At 49.7% G+C, this 22754-nt stretch overlaps 1 protein-coding gene across 2 annotated transcripts in view; it reads right to left on the reverse strand.

The window, feature by feature from the left end:
- The window catches only part of EFNB1 (ephrin B1), a 155671-nt gene that overhangs the window by 128270 nt on the left and 4647 nt on the right, over window positions 1-22754 (reverse strand). The window contains exon 2 of one of the 2 annotated variants that reach the window (XM_084814279.1): window positions 1901-1995. The exons of the other annotated variant lie outside the window; for it this stretch is intronic. The gene's annotated coding sequence lies outside the window, so the exon portion shown is untranslated. The remainder of the gene's footprint in view (window positions 1-1900; window positions 1996-22754) is intronic. 2 annotated transcript variants of the gene reach the window in all.

Raw genomic sequence — 22754 nt, forward strand, 5'->3', positions numbered from 1 at the left:
AAGTGCTACATATACATAGCATCTCTCGACAGTTGGAATATTCAATGAACAAAGAACCCCAAAATGAGATGGCATGGATAGACGATGTGCTGATGCTGAAGAACATGCAGGGAGAACCCTTCACTCCAAACCATCCTCTCAGGGTACTACACAGTATGCACCAGGGGAACCTGACTTCAGCCCTGGGGCTGGGACAATGCCCTCCATTGCACCTGTGGGCAGCAGGCTAGCTTAGGGGGGCAAGGCAGACCCCATGGCACATGGTGCTCTGTTCTCCAACACACCCCACCGCTGCTCATTCACCACTTGGACTTATGGCCTCTCCAAAAAATGCTACAATGCAGCGGCACCAGCATGCACCATGCAGGGCCTGCCGGGAGACACGGCCGGTGGCTGCCTCTCTGCCTGCTTGCTCTGTCAGGAGCCTCTCCCAATGGTGCTGCCTGTGGGAAGGAGCCAGCCAGCCAGCCCAGGACAGCAACATGCAACCAAGCACCACCTCTGCTGCCCAGGAGGCTGAGAACAGCTCAAGGGGTCTGGGAAAATAGCTGGGGGGGTGCTTTTTCCGCCCCCACCCCCACCCCCTGCTCAAGGATGCCATCTCACCCAGCCCTGGGACAAAAAAGCCAACACACAGGAGAAGGGGGCTGAAGAGGGCAGCTGGATGACTGGGTCCGCTGCCTTCTGCTGACCCATGGCCCAGCAGAATGATCCAGGCAGCTTCCAGCTGCCCAGATTATTTCAGCAATTAGTTATAGATGGCAAACCACTAATGGCACAGAGAAGCAGAGGGAGCAGAACACAGCTGAAGAGCATTCCACTCCAGACTGTGCAGCCGCTGCACAGGGGCGCGCGAATGAGACTGATACTGAACAAGGATGCAACGTTAGTTTTGTTTTTTGAAAAAGCAACAAACACATATAGCAGAAGGGGAAATTCAAGCAAACTTCAGTTCTCTGCACTTCCAAAGGCTCTCAGAAACTCTAACCTGACTGCGCCCTGTCCCCCACCCCCCAACACACACACACAGCCTCTCCCCATCTCAGCTGCTTTGGCCTCCTGGCCACAATGAGTAAAGCCCCTGCCTCTCTGCCTCTGCTTGGGAGGGGAGCTGGATCGGAAAGCAGATACGGTTGCCCAGGCCCCACCGCCAGCCTTCACCCACATCCAAGGCTTTACACCAACCACACAAACCTCACCCTCCTTTCTTGTTTCCATGTGTCCCCCTTGGCTTTGCGGGGATTAAGAGCTTCATGAACTCCTTTGTTCTGCTTTTTTTATTTTCCCTTCCCCCTCCCTCCATCCCTCCCCCTCGCTGCTCTTTGTTCATCTGTAGTGCACACAAATCAGCCTGGGGTGGCCGAACGCAGTGTGCTGCTCGACATGAGTGCCCAGGGCAGAGCCAGGCAGACTTCAGGCCTGTTGGATCGACTTTGTTTTGTTTTTACTAGGACCTCAAGATCCACCAACCAGAGCCATGCACTTGGAATTAAAGGGCAGGGTGCCGCTGAGCACATTCTGAGCCCAGGAATTTGCTTTCAGTACCAAAAATGAACTGCATTCACAGGCCTTTCCCACTCCTGATTACCCAACATGGCACCCAAAGACACCTGAAGGGACCTCAGACGGCATCATCCATTTTGTGGTGGTGCCCACAGCAGTTCCCCCAAAATCCCAAATGTGTTCATGGGTCCAAAAAGGTTGTGCACCCCTGCCCTAAGCTTTTGTCACTGCAGCATTCTAGTTTAGGTGGGGGTGGCAATCATTTTGTTGATGCTATTTGTAAAACATTGGGAGTCAGAACCACTCACCAATCCACTGCTCATCACCCAGAGATCTACCAGCAGACCCTGAACTGCCATCTGCCACCCCTGGGCTACGGCACTTAAAGTAAGGTTACCCTTGGAAGACGCTCCAGACGGCAATTCCTAGCGGTAAACTGGAAAGGCCAATGGTCTTGCATCATCCCTCCAGGTGGTGGTGGTCTCTGCTCGCCTACAGAAACAGCAAAGAGTCTTATGACACCTTAGGGACTAACATCTTTATCTGGTGTAAGCTTTCAAGGAGTAGTGTCCACTTTATGAGATGCATGAAGCGTCACCCTAAGTTGGCAGGCTGGGGGAATTGAGGTAAGGAGGTAGAGGGAAATCACATACAAGAAGTACAGACTGCAATAATTAAGTTGAGGCTTAAATGTATGTAAAATTGTCTCAGTGACAAATTCACAAACCAACGTTGTTAAGAGCACAACACCTTTTGCTTAGTCTTGAGAACACCACCTTCACTGATGGTGCCATATAAAAAGCTTCTTGCCTCCAGGAGCTCACAGCCCAAGTGCAGGCGGGCAAGAAGTCAAGTAGTGGAGGGAGCGGCAAGCGTTGAGCAGATGTGATGCACGTCTGAGGCTTTCATGCAGTCGCAGATCAGGGCTAAGACATTAAACCACAGGTGGTTCTGAGGTGGGGTCTGAAACACACCAGAGAGAGGGGGGCTCCCTGTTGGGGCAACGGGGGGGGGGGTCTCGAGAAAGCAGGAGACCTCTGAGGAGCCAGGGTCACAAGCAGGTTTTATACCAGGATATGTGGGCAGGGAGATGGGCAGAGGCAGGCTGCGCAAGGCAGCAGGAGCTTTGAGGGCAGCGAGAAGAGGGAAGCCCTTCTCTGATGAGGCACTGCCCTGAGGCGGGCTCCTGCTGAGGAGCGCTGCCTAGGGCCAGGTGCCGACACCAAGGGCAGTTCACCGTCTGTCCCAGAGCAGACAAGGGGCAATCGAGAGTAGCTCCAGAGCTGTGTGGATGGTCGTCCTCACCGCCACCCATGGGTTCTAGGCCCCATCTGGTTGTTACTGCTACTTCATGGGGGCTCGACAATGGCCAAGTAGCGGCCAAGTAGCAATGGCCAAGTAGCAACATAAAAGGCAAGCATGAAGAGATCCCAGAACCCCTGTATCAGAGTGGATTGGTTTAAATCAAGGTGGCTTAAAGCAGCAAGAAAAAAATTCCTTTTAAATCCCACTGGTACTTCTTCATGTATTTCCTTTAAAAAATGCAGCAAACCTCGTTACTAAACACTGTTAATTTGCAACCATACAGAGTATTAGCTAGACTACATTACACCTTATAGAAGGTGTAAAATATACTTTGTATATATTTTAGTCTGATTTTCACTAATTTTAGACACATTGCTTAACAAATCATTTTTACACTTCTGGAGGAAAGTTCTTGAAAATATTCCCATATAAGGTCTTCCGTAGACCAGCAGCCGTGTGAGTCTGTGGGGTGAAGAAACCTGGCTACGCGCTGCAGTCCTCTCCTCCCTCACCACGTTGCTCCTTTCTGCTTCACCTTGCCTTGACAGGCCAAAGTAACGTCTGTCTGCTCCTGGGCAGAGTAGAGCAGTTCGCTTTCATGAGGTGAAAATGAAATGTCTGCGTTTGGTATGGCAGGTAGCGTGTAAATATTCCTGAGAAACGTTCAAATTGGTTCTTCATTTGCATAGAAACCCCTCTTTTAACTCCGTGCACCTGGTTGGTCTGACGCACACCCAATGCTGAAACCTTGGGCTCGGCGACTCCACTGCCCTCCCAGTCTGAACGCTGCAAGCAGACGGGAAGCACTGACCTCCATTGTCAACTAACTGCAGTTTGTCATTATGCCCAAGGAAGCGCAGTTAGTGTTAATCATGCATTATCCAAACAAGCCAGGATCATGAAGCAAGGTTTGAAGTTGGCTTCAAACCAACCATAGTTAAAACCATTTTTTAAAAATCTACTCAAATTTCAAAAATCACTGATTTTATGTGCCCTGCTTCGTTTGGTGGGCATGACGTAGGAATTAGGCACCTTTAGCATGGTATATTTAATATTTTAAATGGGAGCTGGTTGTTGTAGAGGTGGTGGTAGTAGCTACAGACATTGCATTCAAGACATCTTCTTGAAATGTGTACTGAAAGATCTTCACCATCGCATTTAGCCCTCACCTGCTCACAACCCCTCTGTGACATCAGAGCAGCTAAGCCAATAGCAGAAAGAGCAAATTCCCTCTGCCTGCCTACACAAGCCCACTGTGACATCACAGAAGATCAAAGAGCAAGATGCAAGAGTCCCATCTGTGCTACCCAATACAAACTGAGCTGCCCTGACTCTCTGGGTGGTCGGAAGGGAAATGCCTATTAGTCCTGCTAATCAGTCAATTGGTTATTGGCAATGGGGACACCTGGGTTCCAACCCTACTTTCTACCCGAGACTGGACGGCCTGGAGATACTGTTCTCAGCCTGTTTCTCCAACAGTAAACGGTGGAGCCTTCCTTGTGGAGGTCCTCTCCCATCAGCTTTACCAGCCATACTGCACAGTGAAGAGAGCCGATTTCCTGACTAAACCAAGACCAGTTCTGTAGCAGCCCAGTCAGAGTCCAGGCCATCCCCGTCTCCCCTGCCTGCCCTCTTCAGCCAGGATCTCCGTCCTCTAAAAGCAGGTCCAATATTTATTCTGGGCAAAAGGAACCTCAGTCCACCCTCAGTTTTGGCCTCAGCAGCTTCCCAAAGGAACAGCTGCTCACTGATGCATTTAGCTAGACTAGCCTCTTCCTGCTCTGAGGCAGGTTTTAATTTTTATTACTTATTCTAAAATAATTGACTAACTGGCCGAGGCCCAGCACTTCTACTCAGAGTGAAGTCCAGGCTGGCTATTGCATGAAACATCTATTAAATATAGCCAAGAACTGGAGATTAGAATAACCAAGTCCAAGGGAGCTACCAAAGCCACGGGGGGTCAGGATGGCATGACGCCCACGGATTCCCACCTGTGTCTCCCCACACACACACACAGCGTGCATAGAGGCAGCCTTAAAATCAGTTCTGCTCCACAAGACAATACAGAGCTGAGCCAAGCAGGCGCTGGCCATGTGCAAGCTGCAAGTGCTGCTCGCCACAAGCCCAGATCTGTAACCCCAGACGTGATTCCATTGTTTCAGCTCCCGAAAAGTGAGGGGGGGCTGCACCAGCAGCTTCCTGCTTGGGAGGGGGGCTAGGACTGTAGCTCATAAGCTCCACAACTGACAGCCCATCAAATAAAGGGGACCCAGAGTTACCTTATTGTCTCTTGGCTTGGGGAGGGGTCAGAAGCGCTGGGGGAGCCCTCCTTTCATGTTTGTCTCTGACACAAAGGAAGGCTGAACAAACCCGCACAAGTGCCGTGCCACACAAGCTTGGTGCGCTTGAAAAGGCAGGGGGTTCATTACTTGGCAAGCCCATTTCAATAGGGCAGAACCTGGGAGGGCCTCCTTTTCAAGAGCCAATCCATCACCCCAGGGAGGGGGAAGCGGAGGAGGTACGAAGAAAGCCGCATACCGTCAGGACGGCCTCCCCTCCTCTCTCGGCTGGGGGCCAGGGGCTGACTGCTTGGCTTCAGACCTCACTCACCAATGGCTTTTTTAATCCAAGAGAGAAAGAAAACACTGTTGTCCAATTCACAAAGCTTCCTCCATGCCTGGAGCCTACAGGCGAGAAAGAGCATGATGCCCACAGCATGGGCCAAGAGGCCCAGGTGTGCCATTCTGCATCCTGCCATGGACCTCCTTGAGTGGCTGGATGCAAAATCATGGATTCAAGTGACCTGCCTACAACAAGCATGAAGTAATCCTAAGCAGGGAGGTCTTGGCTGGGTGCGGAGTGCAGGCGAGCAAACGTGCCCTTCGCCGCGACCACAGCCCTGCCTCCAGTGGGGCCAGCAGAATGCTGCACTGAAGGGGGGAGGCCCACCCTCATCCTAGCCAGCTGGTTGCAGAGGGGTACAGGGAAAGCTGTGTGGGGTTCAAAGATGCTGCAATCCTGAAGTTGGGGAGATCACAGATATTCTGCTTATGGCTGGCACATGCAGAATGGTGCAGAAAAACCCAAGGCACGTCAGCCAGCTCATTTAGCGTACTGTATGCAGGTTGCAAAACTCATCTTCTTCTTAGTGCAGAATGCCTTACTAGCTGATGCGGAATGAGGAAGGCAGCCATGACAAAGGCAGAGGATACACAAGAGCCTTGTGCGATGCCTGCTTTAGTCAGGGGAGGGGTCCCTACACGTGGGCTGTACTTGTAAGCTTGAGGCACTTCTTTTCAGTACCTCATCCTCTTTCAAAACGATGCCCCTCAAAACGGGTTCATGCTAATCCCCCAGATGGCTCATAGTGCGGCACGTGACTGGCCTCAGCTGAAGGCCTCCTCGTGATGGCTCGTTCTTTCATGCTGAGATGCATGTCATCACTTGACGTGGCAGCCCTCCGACGTAGCTGAGCTGGCCACAATGATCTGGCCTTTTGGAAAGTATTAACAGGTGCTGAATGAAGCCCGAAGAAGCACCTCAGCTGGACCTTCCGATACTGTCAGGAACCCAAAGAGAAAAGTTGACACAAAGGGAGCCACGCGCGCGTCCACTCAGCCGCCAGAGCCCTTGCTGCACCCCACGTGGACCCGAGGGCAGGAGCCTGCCCAGCGGTCACAGCTGCCATTGCCACCGGGCGAGGACCCTTCCTCTGAGGCACCTGCCCGTGGGCCGACTCGCAAGCCCGTAACACCCTTCCCACCCACACACAGCCTCCCCTGCCTCCACGGACCGTAATGAGGAGGCAACTGCAAAACAAGGAACTGAAGTACAGAATATTTTTCCACAGGGGGTTAAGTTCTTAAGCAGAATTATGAAGCAGTTGGAAAAACTTATGTGAATAGCAGGGGCTTCAGAGGGAGGAGGAGGAGGGAGAAATGGAGCAATGCCTTCAGCAGATTAAGTGATCCAACAGGGCCCATTAAAAGGAAACAATTTGTAATACAATAATTATTATGTCGTTTCTCTGGACCTTTTCCCTGAAGTTCTACTTAAAACGAGAGAGAGAGAGAGAGAGAGAGAGAGAGAGAGAGAGAGAGAGTCTGGGCATGCATGAATAAACAGGCCTCATCGAGGTCTGGGAGCTGAAGCACCACATGCACACGAGGACCTGGCAGCAGCCGGGGCAACCCGGGGAGCCCCGTCGGAAGCCGCCTGCTGGCCCGGAAGCGGGAGCCCCTGCTGGGCCCGCCCAGCTAAGCACCTCTCCATCTCCTTATAGACACAGCGCTGGAAACATATTTCACGTTCCTAAATGCCAGTATTAAATGAGGGCTAGAAGGTGTGCTGTGGTCCATGGGGTCACGAAGAGTCAGACATAACTGAACAACAACAGAAGGGGCAGGGGAACAACCGCTCCAAGGAACGATTCCTTCTGAATTAAAGTTTCTCTCACTTATGTTTAGATCCTGCTTTTCTTCAGCGGAGGGTTGGGGGGGGTGTCTCATGCCTGGAAATCTGCTTCTGGAAACAGGTCCCTCTGGTGCATTTATACACAATGCAGAAGTGCTTCACATGGCAGCCTTCACAAGGTTCCCATCTCCACAAGTGAGGCTTGGCAGGTTTAACTCGTCTGCTCAGCATTCTCTGGTTGCATCACAATATTTTAGGGAGGTATCAAAATGAGCATGTGTAACAGCTGTCAGGACACTCTTCTATGTTGCAAGTTTCAATACGAGCTTCAATGCCCCCCCCCCCCACCACACACATTTTCAGGGGGGAGAGAAAAGGCAAAATACACTGTAATACACTATCTGCCTTGAAGATCAACGCTAGAAAAGAGGCTAGTATGTTCATTTACAACGCAAGTCTCCATTTGAACTTCACCGGTTCATCCCCTGGCTGCATTTCTCAGTAGAGCCAGAGGAAAGAAAATGCACCAAACAGGAGTGAGAACAACCTCTGACGGGAGGGCCTGTTGCAAGGGGTGATTTACTTACTAGCGTATGTTGGGAAAGTCATCCTGGGTGAGGCAAAGTCCCTCCAAGACCAGGAGCTGGAGCATTCAGGGTTTCTTAAACTTGCATCACTGTTCACACCCAAGGACCAACCTTGGAATAGTGAAGTTGGATGGGACCTCAGAGGTCGCCCTGCCAATGCAGGAGATCCACCACAACGGCATCCCTAATTGGTGGCCATCCAGCCTCTGCTCAAACACCTCCAATGGAAGAGAGTCCACCACTTTCCAAGGCGGCCTCTTCCACTGTCCTTAGCAGAAGGATGGAAAAGGCCGTTTCACAACTGCAGCTGCCCCACGCAACAGCTGTGCACCTCCACCCCAGGCAGACATCCAAGGACATGCAGGATTTTGCCTTTGCTCTGGTTCAGAAGCAACCGTGTCACATCACACTGGCAAAAAAGACAGACCCTCAGCAGACACAGAAATGCTACGTTGTGCCACAATACCACCGAAAACAAGTTACCTCGACATCTGTGCTACAATTGCACGTTTCCATTCACAGCCCACCCTCTCCTGGAATCTCAGGGCACATCACAGCTGCTGCAATGCTTTTATGAATAATCCAATGAGCAGAGAAAGGTTGCAATTTTGAGAAAACCCATCACCAAGGTCTCTCCGTTCAGTCCTATGGGTAGATAGGTGCGGCTCTCTCCCTCTCCCTCCTTAGAGCAGTTTGATAACACCCCACCCACCCACGGACCCTGGTTTTAGGAATTCTGTATTTGTTCTTTTTAGCACAGATGAAGGCTGAACATACATATGCGGCAGAGCTGCTTTAAATGTCTGGTGCATAGGAGAAGCAGCAAGACTGGAGGCTACTCTAGAGCTGAACTTGCTGGTCCGTTTGTCTGCTAGGGAATGTGCTAAACTGGTCACATGCGAAGGGTGGAAGGCAGCTCTGTGGCTGCTCTCGGAAGGCAACCATCTCCCTCTTCACCCTCAGATTCCCATCTCCTTAAAAATATATATCAATAAACTGGTTTAGCCATCAGTGCAAATGTAGTGACCCACCCCGCTCCCTGCAAAAAATAATTTTAAAAAAATGGGCGTAGGCTGGGATTTCATGTTTCTCGTGCAAAACCCACAGCAGATTAGATTAGGTAGTCTGATTTTTTCCTTCTCAGCTGCCTAGGAAATGTGTAACTATTTTCATCATGGACTCTGCATCCAAGATTTTTTCACTTACACTTACTTTAAGTGTGTTTGTGTGCTTTAAAGTCTCTGGCAACACTTATCCAGCGATAAAGGTTTTTTTATTGCATTTCCTATGAATCATTGTTATTGTAGTATATATATATTTTGTAACACAAGTAATTGCATACTTATCCTTTTGGGGTTTTCTCTTTTCCCTTTTTTTATTGGGGAACTTATTTCAAATTAGTTTTCCAGTACTGAGTTTCTTTCTCCCAGATACAGTATTTTTCTGGCAGACAAAAAGATCAGATACAAGTCAACAAGAAAATCCAGAGGTATACTCATTCTACTTCAGCTGCCATAGTTGTAATGCCCAATTACACAACTCCCCTGCAGAGCTGACCAGTAAGAACTAGAGGTGACACATTCCTACAGCACCATGCCCAAGCAGCAGCACCATGCATGTCTCTCGACAGACTGGTTCAGACGTGACAAGGACACTGCAGCAAGCCACGTTATGCTAAAGCACTGAAGAGCAGAGAGGTCAGGAACTCCCTCCTGTCCCCATGAACCTCCTGGTTCCTTGGCCTGTGACACAGGAACACCACGGCATGCCACGGTTATGAAAGCAGCCAGCCACATGCAGGGGAGAGACAGCTCGCCGTTCGCCTGCTAACAAACCAGGTGGTGCCCGGCTTCAGCAGAATAGGGCTTGTTGCAGTGGCCCTGCCACAGCCATGCCAAGCCACTGTCTGCTTTCTTCATGCAGATCTCCAGAGTCTACACAGTATCGTGGACAAAGCGTGGGAGGCAGCAGCCCGTTTCTGTGGGCAGCAGCCCATTTAGTGATCACCCAGTGCTGGAAATAGCCTGAGGAGCGAACTTTAGACAAGGCTAATGGACACTGTAGAGGGCAACAATGACTGGGCAAGGGGCGGATGCTTAATCCACAGTTGGGTCATTCCTTCAGGATCAGAATTTTGGTTGGTCCCAATAAAGGCATCACCCAAAAGTGGGGTTTGGATTTTTCTCTTCTCATGGACCACCACAGCTACCATTGCTTTTTTATGTGATAATGGAAACCAACTTTGTTCATCTAAAGGACAAAACAAACTGGACATGTTTTATGCCACACAGCAAAGCTTTATTACACACATTAGGAGAAAGGACTGACATCAGATGACCACCACCAACTTGTGACCACTTCTGGAAAGACAAGTGGCAGGAGCCAGGCTCCAGCTGAACATCATGGAAACCTGAGCAACACGACAGTGGAGCCCATTTCCTGGGGAGGCGGGGGCTCCCCCACGCTGGAGGCCTTCAAGACCGGGCTGGACGTCACCTGCCAGGGATGCTCTGACTTGGATTCCTGCACTGAGCAGGTGGCTGGACTCCATGGCCTTGTGGGCCCCTTCCAGCCCTACCATTCTATGATTCCAGAATGGAATTTGAGAAGCAAAATTAAGTGAACTAAACAAAAAAAGTTGGACTAGATTTCTGATGTTCTCCTGTATCATCTTGAAATGGCATAATTTGTAAATGGAACAACCCGATGTTTGAACTGTGAATGGACCCAGGTTACAATTGCTTGTTTATTGTATTTCTGATTACAAAATAAAATGTAATTATTAACCAGGAAACTGTGGGGCTTGGACCAGGAAGGCCTGCATTCAGACCAAGGGCTCAGCCTATCGTGCCAGTTGTACTCTCTCAGCCTGACCACCCTCAGAGGGTGAGGAGCAACTGGGGTCCTGCATTCTTGGAAGGTTGGGGGGAAAGTGTGACAACAAGCAAAATAAAGCTGAATTGCAGTCATAACTAAGGTTTTGCAAACTGAAGGTCTCTCCCTGCCCCCAGCCCCCCGCCAAATCCACATAAAGGCTACACAAACCTCAGGCTTGCTGCAACTTCAGCCATTACTTATCTCAAAGAATGTCTGTCCCTGGCAACCAACGCTGCTGCGCCTGCTCTGACCAGGCTGCTCCGAGCCACTTCACAAAGATGGAGACTTTTAGAGCTGCCCCATCACAGTCACTGAGAGATGGAGCCACAGATTTATGTGTTTATTTGAGTCATACCCCACCTTTCCATCCCCCCCCCCCAATATGGCGCTCAAGGCAGCTAACAGCAATAAAACCAAGATGAAAATAAACTTAGGGAAGGGAGCAACCCTATGACCACCAGACACTGTCTGGGGGGCCGTAGGATTCCTCAGTTGGAGAACAGCAGTCGAAGCCAGGGCCCCGAGCTTGGTTCCCAGAACCCTTACTCCCCACCCCCTCCCACACCCCCTTGTAGCCGGCGTGGTTCTCTCTGTGCTCAGAGATGGGGAAAGGGGGCAGCCCTGGGGGCAGGGACCACGGAAGTTGCTTTATGCAGCTTCCTATGCGCCACATGGCCTCTTCCCCTCCCCATCCTTGAAACTGGCCGTCTAGCTAAAAATGCAGGGCAGACAGAGCACGGAAATGAGGATCACGTCTGTGCTACAACCACCCTGTGGTGGATACTCAGCAGCCTCCGACTTCGGAGGCCGCCGACTATCTCAATAGGATTGTGCCCTAAAACGATAATAAAAATACACAGCTCAAATGCAGTTTTAAAAACGGCGAACATAATCTTCCTCCTCCATTTTATCCTCACAACAACAACCCTGTGAGGTGGGTTGGGCTGAGTCTGTGACTGGCCCAAAGTCACCCAGTGAGCTTCCATGGTCGAGTGGGGACTAGAACCCAGATCTCCTGACTCCTAGTCCAACACTCTAGCCACTACACCACTAAGGTCTTAACCAGCACTTTGAATTCTGCCCCGAAACAGACAGTGGAGCTGCTGTAAGAAGGGAGTCAAAAGCTCCCTGTAGTTGGTCCCGGGTCAACAGTCTGGCTGCAGCAATCTAGACCAGCTGAAGTTTCTAAATACTTTTCAAGGACAGCCCCATGTATATAGTAGTCCACATTATAGTCGTCCGAAAGAGACGTCACTAAGGCGGGCATGAGTATGGCTGGGTCAGACATCTCTAGGAATGGGCGCTTGCTGGCACACTAGCCTCAGCTGTGCAAACGCACTCCTGGCTGCCACCAAAACCCAGGCGTCCAGCTCCAGGGTCGAATCCAGGAATCTACTCCCAACTGTGAACCTCCAGGAAATCTCCTGGTTCAAAATCTCACCTCTGTGACGATCTCACTCAGTGGCCTTAGGGAATGACTCCCTTACAGGGTTATTGTAAGGATCAGCATGGATGGATGTCATTGTCCCCTATACTATTACTGAACATATTACGCTCACAAACAGGGCATGACATGTTCTCAGCCAACGGGCTCGATGGCTGCTCCCTCCAAGGCTTCTGCAAGATGCCACCCCGCTCTACTGCCACTGGGCAAAGGCCGAGGTTATTTGTCCATGGTGGCATGGCGGTGCATACTTTGGCACAAAGGGCCCTAGCAGCAGGCCTCCTGCCAAGCTGGCTGTTCCACGCAGAGCGCTTCCACTGCACATCCGAAGAACTCAGCAGCCCTGAGTAGGAGAGCAAAAGTGACCCAAACCTCACAGCTAACAGGCCCAACAGAAGGAGATGCAGCAGCCCCTGCCTGAGAAAGGAGCGCTGCTTTCATCGGCTGGCCCTAAAAGGCCCGCACGTCCATTCTCCCATTCAAAAGCGAGCTTGGCTCTGGCTCGTTCAAGCCCGAGCAAGGTCTGGGAAGCGTCAGCCGGGGAGGAGTAACCGCAGCGCGCCCCCTGCGGAAGTGGTCTCTTCAGCAAAGGGGACCTGCCGGCTGAGAGACTGCTGGCAGATCCTTTCCATCTGCTGCAGGCCAGGCAGAGACTCACCTGAATCCATCCTGTTCGGCTGCCAAAGGAATTTTGCCTCTTTCACATCCGCCTCGGAAACGGACAGGCAACCATCCCCAAAGATCTTTGCAAAACACTTCTAGGTGTTCTGTGCATGGCTGCATTATGAGGAGGTGGGAAGGAGTGGGGAGACCGGGGCCAGATTATGGCCTCACTGGCCCACTGCGGCCAGCAGCGCAGGCGTCCCTTTGTGCCCAGGGCCTCTGGTCAAGCCGTTTCTCTTGGCTGGAGTACTGCAGGCCCCCGAGGGTGCAACCAGCCTGTCTGTGTAACGGTGGCAGACACCTGGGGAAGAGAAGCAGAGGGGGAACTATTCACCCCACGTCTGTACAGTTTGTACATCCCGCGCCTGCTGCGAGGGAAGGCAAGGAGGTGATTTCTCTGGAGAAAATCATCTGGGCATCCCTGAAACAACCGAGCCTCTCTGGAGACAAGCTTCTCTGCCAGCACAAGCTGTGCCCACTCCTTAAGGGACCAACTGGCTACCTCCCCCTGGTGGGCAGCTGGGGTTTCTACAGCAGACCCAAACAAAGGAACCGCACTCAACCCTGAAAGCAGAAAGGGGTTTGGAGGCAGGCAGCCTCCGTTCTTGCGCAACAGTTGGGCACTCCTTGCTTTAGTGACCACAGAGATTGAGAAGGCTGCCTTCTCCTGCACACTATGCAAGCAAAGGTTTCTCCCTTTAAAAACTACTTTTTAATCAGAGGGAACAAGAAGCACCAAGGCGTTCTGCATCCACATCTGTTTGGTGGCCAGCTGGATGCTGTTTTTTGTGCCCAGCTCTTTTTGCAGAGCAAATGAGAAGGGAACATATAAACAGTAAGAGGCTGCTATGAATGGCACATGCATGAAAACATCTGATGTGAAAAGCACAAAACCAGGAGCATCCAGCAACACAGATGGACACCTCAAGCTTAACAGAAACCCTAAGCGAAGAAAGGGACACTGAGGGAGAACGGGAAAAGGGGTCCCTTGCTGGGACTGAAGCATGTTTCCAGTCCTTAAGGCACGAGCATCCATTTAGGTCTGAGGTGGCCAGTTGGCATTAGTTGGCATTGAGTAGAATAGCATGAAATTAAAAGACGCTTGCTCCTTGGGAGGAAAGCGATGGCAAACCTAGACAGCATAGTGAGAAGCAGAGACATCACCTTGCCGACAAAGGTCCGTCTAATCAAAGCTATGGTTTTCCCAGTAGCGACGTGTGGCTGTGAGAGCTGGACTATAAGGAAGGCTGAGTGCCGAAGAATTGATGCTTTCGAACTGTGGTGCTGGAGAAGACTCTTACGAGTCCCCTGGACTGCAAGGAGGTCAAATCAGTCCATCCTAAAGGAAATCAGCCCTGAGTGCTCATTGGAAGGACAGATAATGAAGCTGAAGCTCCAATATTTTGGCCACCTAATGCGAAGAGAAAACTCTCTGGAAAAGACCCTGATGCTGGGAAAGACTGAAGGCAAAAGGAGAAGGGGACGGCAGAGGATGAGATGGCTAGATAGCATCACCGATGCAATGAATATGGACTTGAGCACGCTCCGGGAGAGAGCGCAGGACAGGAAGGCCTGGCGTGCTATGGTCCATAGGGTCACGAAGAGTCGGACACGACTGAACGACTGAACAACAAGAATAGCAATCCAAACCAATACAGATCAGTCTATTGCAAGAAACACTTAAAGTGAAATAAACACACAAAAATGTTCAGGAAAATGAGTTTACCCAGAGAATACCTCAAGAAACTTTCAATGTGGGGAAAAAACAAGATGCCCCCCATAAAAAAGAGGAGGTTTCCCAGTATGCAGTTTCAAGAGGCTGGGTATAGTATGGATCAAGCACCTCTCCCCAAACATCCCAGCAGGGTCAGCAGGGTGGCCTCATCCAGAACCGACACAGCCCCGGCCAGGACCCCTTGTGGCTTGGCTTTAGGCACAACAGCAAAGCTCACTGGTTCGTTTTCATACGGAGCTTTTTCCAGAGTGGCCCCAAGTCTCAATTCTCCATCCAGACCATTCCCTTATTCTAGGGCCTGTCTTTAACACTGTGCATTGTTGCCACTGTTTACATACTTACCATGTTCTTGTACATCACCTTTAATATCTTCCAGACAAGATACTATAAAATATAGTCTATGAAGTACAACCCTGCTGCCTCTCCCACCGCAACGTCAACCAATGCTGCACACTCACTGCTGTGGAACAAAGCCCATGGAGTGGAAGGGATGCCTCCCGTGCCAGCCCTCACACCCGTGTCTGGGGAAACTGCGTGAGGGCAGCCTCCCAGGCTCGTCAGCCCGCCAAGGCGTCATTCAAACCTGCCAGCAGGGCCAGGTTCAGCTGCATCATATTCTGCACGTCACTGCCGAGTGTCTGCGGCAGGCTCCTGAAAAGCAGGTCATGCTCAGCCTGCCTGCGTGCAGCTGCCTCTCCACAGTTGGCAAGGGGTGGCTTTCCACCCCTTGCTGACACCTGCTACAGCCCAAATGGCCATAAAAAGTGACAACGAGCAAGGAAGGGGCGAGCCGTCCCTTCCCCTTCTCCTTACCATCATGCAAGAGGAAGCTGCAAGCAGGAGGAGGCCCAGCTGCCACACAAGAGACGGGGAGGGGGACTGCAAGACAGTCCTGGGGCTGGTCCTGGCCTGAGTAAACAAAACCTGAACTTGAGCCTAGGCTGCCCCCTCCGCTTCTCCCGCTTAATGTGGGCGGATAATTCAAGTCAGATCGGTACTATCTGTAGGTTGCCCTCCCCCATTTGCTGGCAGGAAATTTGCCTCAGAAGGCGGAGACTAGCACACTTCCGTTTAAATTGGTGCTCTGTGGGCTCATCTCATGGCACCCTATACACATTTCAGCCTCCTATGAATTTGAAAATCAAGGAATGTCTAGCAAAATGTGAGTTCTGGTTCCTAAGGAAAGCATCCAGCATTTGACAGACTGACAGGGGCCCAGCGCAGTGCAAGGTGCTCCAGCCCATGCTCACATCTGGCCCTGCCATCCTCCCTTTAATTAGAAGCCCTCCAGCTCTCCCCAAATGTTACTTTTGAGAAGGAAACTAGATGGACACATTTCCATTTCTATATTATTGTCATTCCTCAGAGGCCTCTTTTACCTGTCATGTAGCTGGATTATTGCCATGAATAAAGTAGTGTTTTTATTATTGTTACTGTTGTTTTTATAATATTATTTTATTTACATTGCAAGGCCATGGGCAGGATCTGTGTTCCTGTTAAGCTTTTACAGGAACCTATTTTAGGAACCTTACAGACAAGGGCCTATGAACAAAAACCATTTGCTCAGAGAAGGCTACATTGGACAGACATGACCTCTCTGTTTTGAAAGGAACAAGCCAGTGGTCAGCCCAGATCATGTGCCCAGATCACCACCTGGCACTTAACATTTAACTCCATTTAAATTAGGAAATTAAATAACTTTAGACACATGATCTCTCCCACACACCCTCCCCCGAAGCAGCGTACCTTCAGCCCCACCACAGCACAGGCATTTTGGCTAAGGCCCTACATCAGGCTTCTAGGACTATCAAAACCACTTACAGTGGGTGCCAGGTATGCAAAAGGCAAATTCCATCTTAAAGATCATGAGGAAATGGATTGAAAATAACACTGCCCTATGGAAATCTATGGTGCAGCCACACTTGGAATAATGTGTACAGTTCTGGTCACCATGCCACAAAAAAGGATATTATAGTGCTGGAAAAGGTGCAGAAAAGGGCAGCCAAAATGATCCAGGGGCTGGAGCAACTCCTCTGTGAGGAAAGATTACTATGCCTGGGGCTGTTTAGCTAAGAAACAGGGAGCGTAGAGGGAGACACGACAGAGGTGCACCCAATTCTGCATAATGTGGAGGAAGTACACATAGAAAGACTCACAACAGTACAACTTAAGGTTACCCTGGCTGTAGCTCGGGAGCGACTGAAGAAAGGCCTTCACACAACACAATTAATGTGTGGAATTTGCTGCCACAGGATGCGATAACTGCCAAGAGCCGAGGCAACCTTAAAAGGGGGTTAGACGAGTTCATGGAGGACAGCTCAGTCAGCAGCAATTAGCCATGATGAGTAAAATGGAACCTCTGCGTAAGAGTGCAAATATCCTCTGTTGGAGGCAGGGACTGGGAGGGGGCACTTGCTTCCAAGCCCTGCCTGTGGCCTCCCCCAAAGCATCAGGCTGTCCCCCGTGGGATAGCGGGGCCCTGGCCTGAAGGGTCTGACGCAGCGAGGCTGCCCAGAAATCCAAGAGCTCTCTGGCGACTTGTGGCATTTCCACACAAACGTTGCCAAGAATTAGCAAGACGTTTATCTTACGAGTTTCCTTCAGTTGGTTCTTTTCTGACACTTTAAACACTCTTCCCACTGTTTGCAGGGGAGGGAGATGTATTTGTGCGCAATTGTACAAAAGCTTTGCATATGGTGGTGTTACAGTAAGATGGGGTAGGAAAATGGAAATTATAGCATGTGCTGTGTGGGAGCTTCCAGGCCATCCTAAGGGGAAAGTTGTTCATCTGCAGAAATGATCCAGGTCCTGAAGGCAAGCCCATTGTCACTGAGGGCACAGAAACGTCTATTAGGCTGACAAAGAGCCCCTGTCAACATGTGTGTGAAATTAGGATTTGGGGGCCCCGTGGTTGAATCACATTTGTCATTGTGTGGCCCATTCACCCAGTTTGGAGCGATCCAATGGGAGCTCTTTGCAGTCCACCCGGAGTTCTGTAAACCTGGCCACCCCACTGTTCACCCGAGTCCTGAACATTCATGAACCAGTTAAACAGCACTGGTCCCAGTACAGATACTTGGGGGACCCTACTGCTTAGTTCCACCCATTGTGGCAACTGTCTAATTATTTTTAATAATAATTAAAGGACTGCTGCCCTCTGTCCTTTACCTATCCATAAAAGAATCAGTCCTCTTATTCTATTACTGTTTACGAGTCTTTGGTGAGGGATTTTGCCAAAAGCTGTATGGAAGTCCAAGCGTATAATGCCAACTCATCACCCCTCTGTCTACATGTCTACTGACAGAAAATTCCAAAAGGTTGAGATCTCCCTTATTTAGCAATTCTAGCCGTAATGAAGCTTCCACCAATTTCAGGGGCCAGAGGAATTGGGGGGCGGGGCGAGTACAACTAGTCTATTGCACAGGGGAAAATAACTGGGGGAACAGAAAATTCTAAGGTTTTATACGGACTGCATGAAGCTTTCACAAAACAGAGCATAATACACTGTCCCTGCACTGCACTACTTCAAACTACAGGCGGGGACCCGCACGAATGGGAGCTCTGCTGGCTTGGTCTTGATGCTCCTGGATACCCAGGCAGACTGCTCCCCGACGCACTAGATTTCTACACGGCACCTGTAAGGCATCTTTTCTATGCCTAAAACAGGCCCCGCATTCTATGCCCAGCCTCTCCCCACCAGCGAGGATCTGGCACCAAGCTTCTTTTCTTAACTCATCTGGGAGAAGACGCAAGGTAACAGCTTTTTTTTACAGTGTAAAACAGGAGTTACCTGTGGACTAGCCCCAGTGGGAACTGGCTCAGGAATTCAGAATGAGTCCATATGGTTGTGGGCCTTTAAAGGTGATGCTGCTGCTGGAATTTCAAGCTCTTCCTCCTCAGATAGACTGCTCCTGCAATCTGACAAGGGTGCTTCCAGACGGACAGCTTCTATTGCTAACTATCAAGATATTGCACAGCTGTTCCGTCATTTCCTCCTTAACAGGATTTTTCCCCGAAAGAAAAAAATGGAAGAGCTATGAGTGGATGTCTCCACCTCCCATAAAATTCCGTGGATGAGGTAGTGCAACTGCACATTAAAGGCCTCACCTCGAGGTAAAAATGCCAGTGCAGTGGCAGCTGCGCAAAACCCATGCTAGTGAGTCACCATGTCTCCTTAGCTGTGTTTATTAGGTTGCTTTGTCCTTTTTAAATGATGGTTATAGCTGCTCCATGAGCCTGCAGGCTAAGGAGAAGGATACAGACGATCACAGTAATAGAACAAATGTCCCAGATCTTTTTCCTCCATCGCTGACTGTCCTCGGCAGCTGACAGTGCCCTATCCTGCTGCATCCCCAGAGGCAATGAAGCTGCAATGCCTGCCAGGCCCACCACTCACACTAAGCCTCTGCGCAAGCTGATTTTTGTGTGTGTTTTTCTCCAATCAATTTGAAAACTTGTCTAGCAACTGGAAATTGGTGGCCCATTTTGCACCTTGGTGTGGTTATGCTCAAGGCCAAGGGTCAGGTGGTTTTTCGAGGTTCCTTGGTGTGCCTGAGGTCAAGGCTATTCAAGGCAGAAAGAGGAATGGAGGGCGGAGCAGCTGCTCTGCTCCAGGGTGCTGCTGTTTTGCACTCCTGGCGCTGGAACGGATCTTGTCCACAGCTCCAAAAGGTGGACATTAAAAAGAGACGATCCGCTGACAAGTCAACTGCATGCCTTCTTGTCAGGCAAGACACACGGCTCGGCGCAGAGCTGCAAGGACCCAGAAGCCAATGTCTCCTCTATGCTGAAACGTAAACGACTCTGGTGGTGTAGCCAGTACTCAGCCAGAGGGCCAAAGGTCGGAAGTATTTCCCCGTGACCTACAGCAGGTTGGATAAAGATGGATTTCCAAAACAAAAAAAACAAAAACAGACTCTAAATTTTACACCGGACTTTTATTCTTTTATTTTAATTCCAATTATGGCAAGTGTCTCCTTCAAATATAACCTGGTTTAAAATGAATCCCTAATTAGATGAACACATATTAGACTTTACACTTATACTATCTTATAACAACCACGACCAGATTGAGTTAAAATATATTTTTCGACAGAGAGAGAAGCCAGGACCTGCTTTCTGAGGTCACGTGTCTTCCATGCCGTGGTACGTCACGTATTATTCCTGGGGGCTTCCTAATGGATCTAGGGAACACCAGGTCCTGAAGAAGATGACCTCGTCAGGACCATCAACAGAGCCCACCAGAGTGATCCTGTTCTCCCAACTACCTGAACTCTGAACCACATTCAGTTCTCTAACTATGAATACACGCCATTCACCGAACATAGCCCACTGACAGACATCGTTTCGCCAGCTTTGTTTATGGAAAGTTCTGGCCACTCAGCCTCAAGAAGTGCCCTACCACATGTCAGAGAGGGGGCTTGGCCTTCTCCCCCAAGCCCACACGGTATGGATGCATACATGGCTTTTTCTGTGGGGCAGCCAGGGCCCACTGTTGTCAGCCTAGGCCTAGGGAGACCCCACTTCCAAGCATCACACAAGCTCCCTGGGTGCCCTTCAGCCAGCCACACTCTCAGCCTGGCCTTCCGCATAGGGCTCTTGCAAGGAGAAGACGGTGAGGAGAGAGAACCATGCACGCCACCCTGAGTGCCTCGGCATGAATAATGAGGGGGGGTTTTAATATGTGCATCACACACACACACACCCCACCCCCATGACAGGAAGATACCCAAGACCTCTCCATCAACACGCACTCTCCCACTTCCTGTACCAGGTGCTACTTGTACTGCTTAAACTCTGCCTGATTCAGAGGAGATTCCCCACTGCAGGTTTTATAAGATGTCTTATGGCCAGAAGATGCCTTCCCAGGCCAACAGACATCATGATCAGTGGGGGAACATTCCAAACAAAGAACGCTGCACAGTTCCGACACTTTCCTTTAAAAAATACAGCATCAGACTGCACACACGTTTAGCTCTTCTGCATCAAGCAGAGCCCACCTGCTCCTCACCTGAAAGGAAGCAAACCTGCTTCATTAAATCCTATGTACTTAGAAATATGCTACAAAAGCCCTCATTCAAAACTACAAGACCAATAGCCCATTACTGGCACAGCCAGCTTCCTAGCACTGTCCCACGTATCTTGAGCATTTCTTATACCAGGCAAAGTACAACCATGTTACTGGGCCTTCCATGGAATTGCCACCCTTTCCCAAGCTAGAAATAAAGGATTCTGCACACCTCTGCACCCACAGCAAATCTGACAGCGTCTGAGTGTAACATACAACATGTAGACCATTGGGCAGTTGCATCCCCAGCAAATCTCACAATGCATCCAAGTAGGGATGTCAGAGAATCCACAATGGATGCAAATGAGTTCATATGTCTATGAATCTGACCTGTGGATTCTGCAGAGGACCAGCTTTTTCCGAGTTGCACAGATTCCACAGACTTGCAGACTATTTTTTTTTACTTCCTAGAATTGTATGCAAATTTAGATGTAGAAAAATACAAAATATTTTAAAAACACCAATCGAAAATGCATGTTTCCCCCCATGTTAAAGCATGAAACTGTGCACTTGGGGGGATTTGTGCATTTTTGAAGTGCACATTTGCACAAGTTTGGAATTGAGAAAAATCAGATTCCGTAAATGAGCAGACAACGAAACTAAAGATACTTGACAATCTGCGAAATACAGATGGAACAGATTTAACAAAACCGTAATCCCTACATCCAAATTACACAAATTAAACTTGTTCTGCTGTATCTATTAGCAGCTGTACTGTTCAGTTACTTTTTTAATGGATTACAGAGAGACGTTTACACTGTGTCAAGAGGGTATGGAGTTAGAACAGGTTAAGTAAGACTTGCAGGAAAGGCAATAGGCACAGAAAGGGGGGGGGGCTGATCACATCCTGAAGAACAAAGACCATCCTGCCCTTCCTAAACATTTAGCAAAATGTGCCCAAATTGTATCATGCTTTTAATTTGTAACTGTAAGCTCAATACAGCTGTTTGTTTGGTTTTTTAAAAATGAAAACAATGATGGAAACTACTGAGTTTTGAATTTCAGGTATCATTCAGCAGGCCAATTCAAACAATACAGCTTCTTACCCCACCCCCCATCCACCTCAATGTATGTATCTTACCAAAACAAATACCATTTTTCTGCACATAAAGGAGAGAAAGAGTCGGTTCTGAGTGACGAGATTGAGCAAATCTCGTGTACTGGAACTCCCCACTACTTCAAATTAGGCCACCCCTTCTCGGTTTTCCATGCCTTTTCCAACAGGCATTCTCTGGAAGGTAATTTTCTCCTTTATATAAAAGGCTTGTTTTTGCACATCCCGTAGGAATGTCTTGAATATAAGCAGTTCATAGATGTCATTAAATAAATAAGCCAACAAGCCACAAAAGGGCAGCTTTTTAAGGCGCCGCCTGCTGTAGTCTTGCCCGGGACCTACCAGCCATTTGAACCTGAGAGGGGTCGGGGGAGAAGCGCCCTCCGCCCTGCCCACAGCGTTTCCTCCAGCAGCCTCCCCGCTGCCAGAGGGACTCCCTTCCACTCCGCGTGCACAACCCTGGTTAATCCAAATCAGCCTCAGGAAAATTAAGAAAAGCCCATTCAGACATGCCTGTCAAACATGCACACAGGCCATCTGCTGCCCACTGGATTCCCCAAGCCCGGAACAGAACGGAACCACCAGCCCACAGCTAGCTAGTGATTTCCTCCCACTCAGAAGAGGGAAATCTCAAGAAGCTGCGGCCGCCGCCCCCCCAACAGCTCCCGTAGAACCATGGCATGGCAACAAACAACAGGAATGCAGTATTTCAGAACCCCTTATGCTGAGAGTTTGCACGTGACTGTTAAACTACAGAAGACAGAAGGCATTCCTGCTTCACCTGAAGCAGAAGACAGAAGGCAATCATGCAGAACACAAGCCGCCTTCAGATGTACCACTCAGGATCATCACTCGCACTGATTTCAGGGGGGAAATGTACCTTTCTGTTGGGCTAGATGGCAAGATTTCAGACAAGTTGTTTGTTTTGCTATAGGAAGCTAAAGGAGAAAGTCCAGGCTACAACCTCACATGCTCTTACTTTGGAGTAGAGTAAATCCCGTTCAACACAGAGGGACTCACTTCTGAGTAAACTCAAGCAGGATCACGCTGAAAGGCAACGGCATTTTTACAGGGCAAACAACAGAATGCAACAAATCCTTTTCCGG

The sequence above is a fragment of the Heloderma suspectum genome, chromosome 9 (genome assembly GCF_057233095.1).
Source record: "Heloderma suspectum isolate Gila_16-S chromosome 9, 16-S_ref, whole genome shotgun sequence".
Classification (NCBI taxonomy): Eukaryota; Metazoa; Chordata; class Lepidosauria; order Squamata; family Helodermatidae; genus Heloderma; species Heloderma suspectum.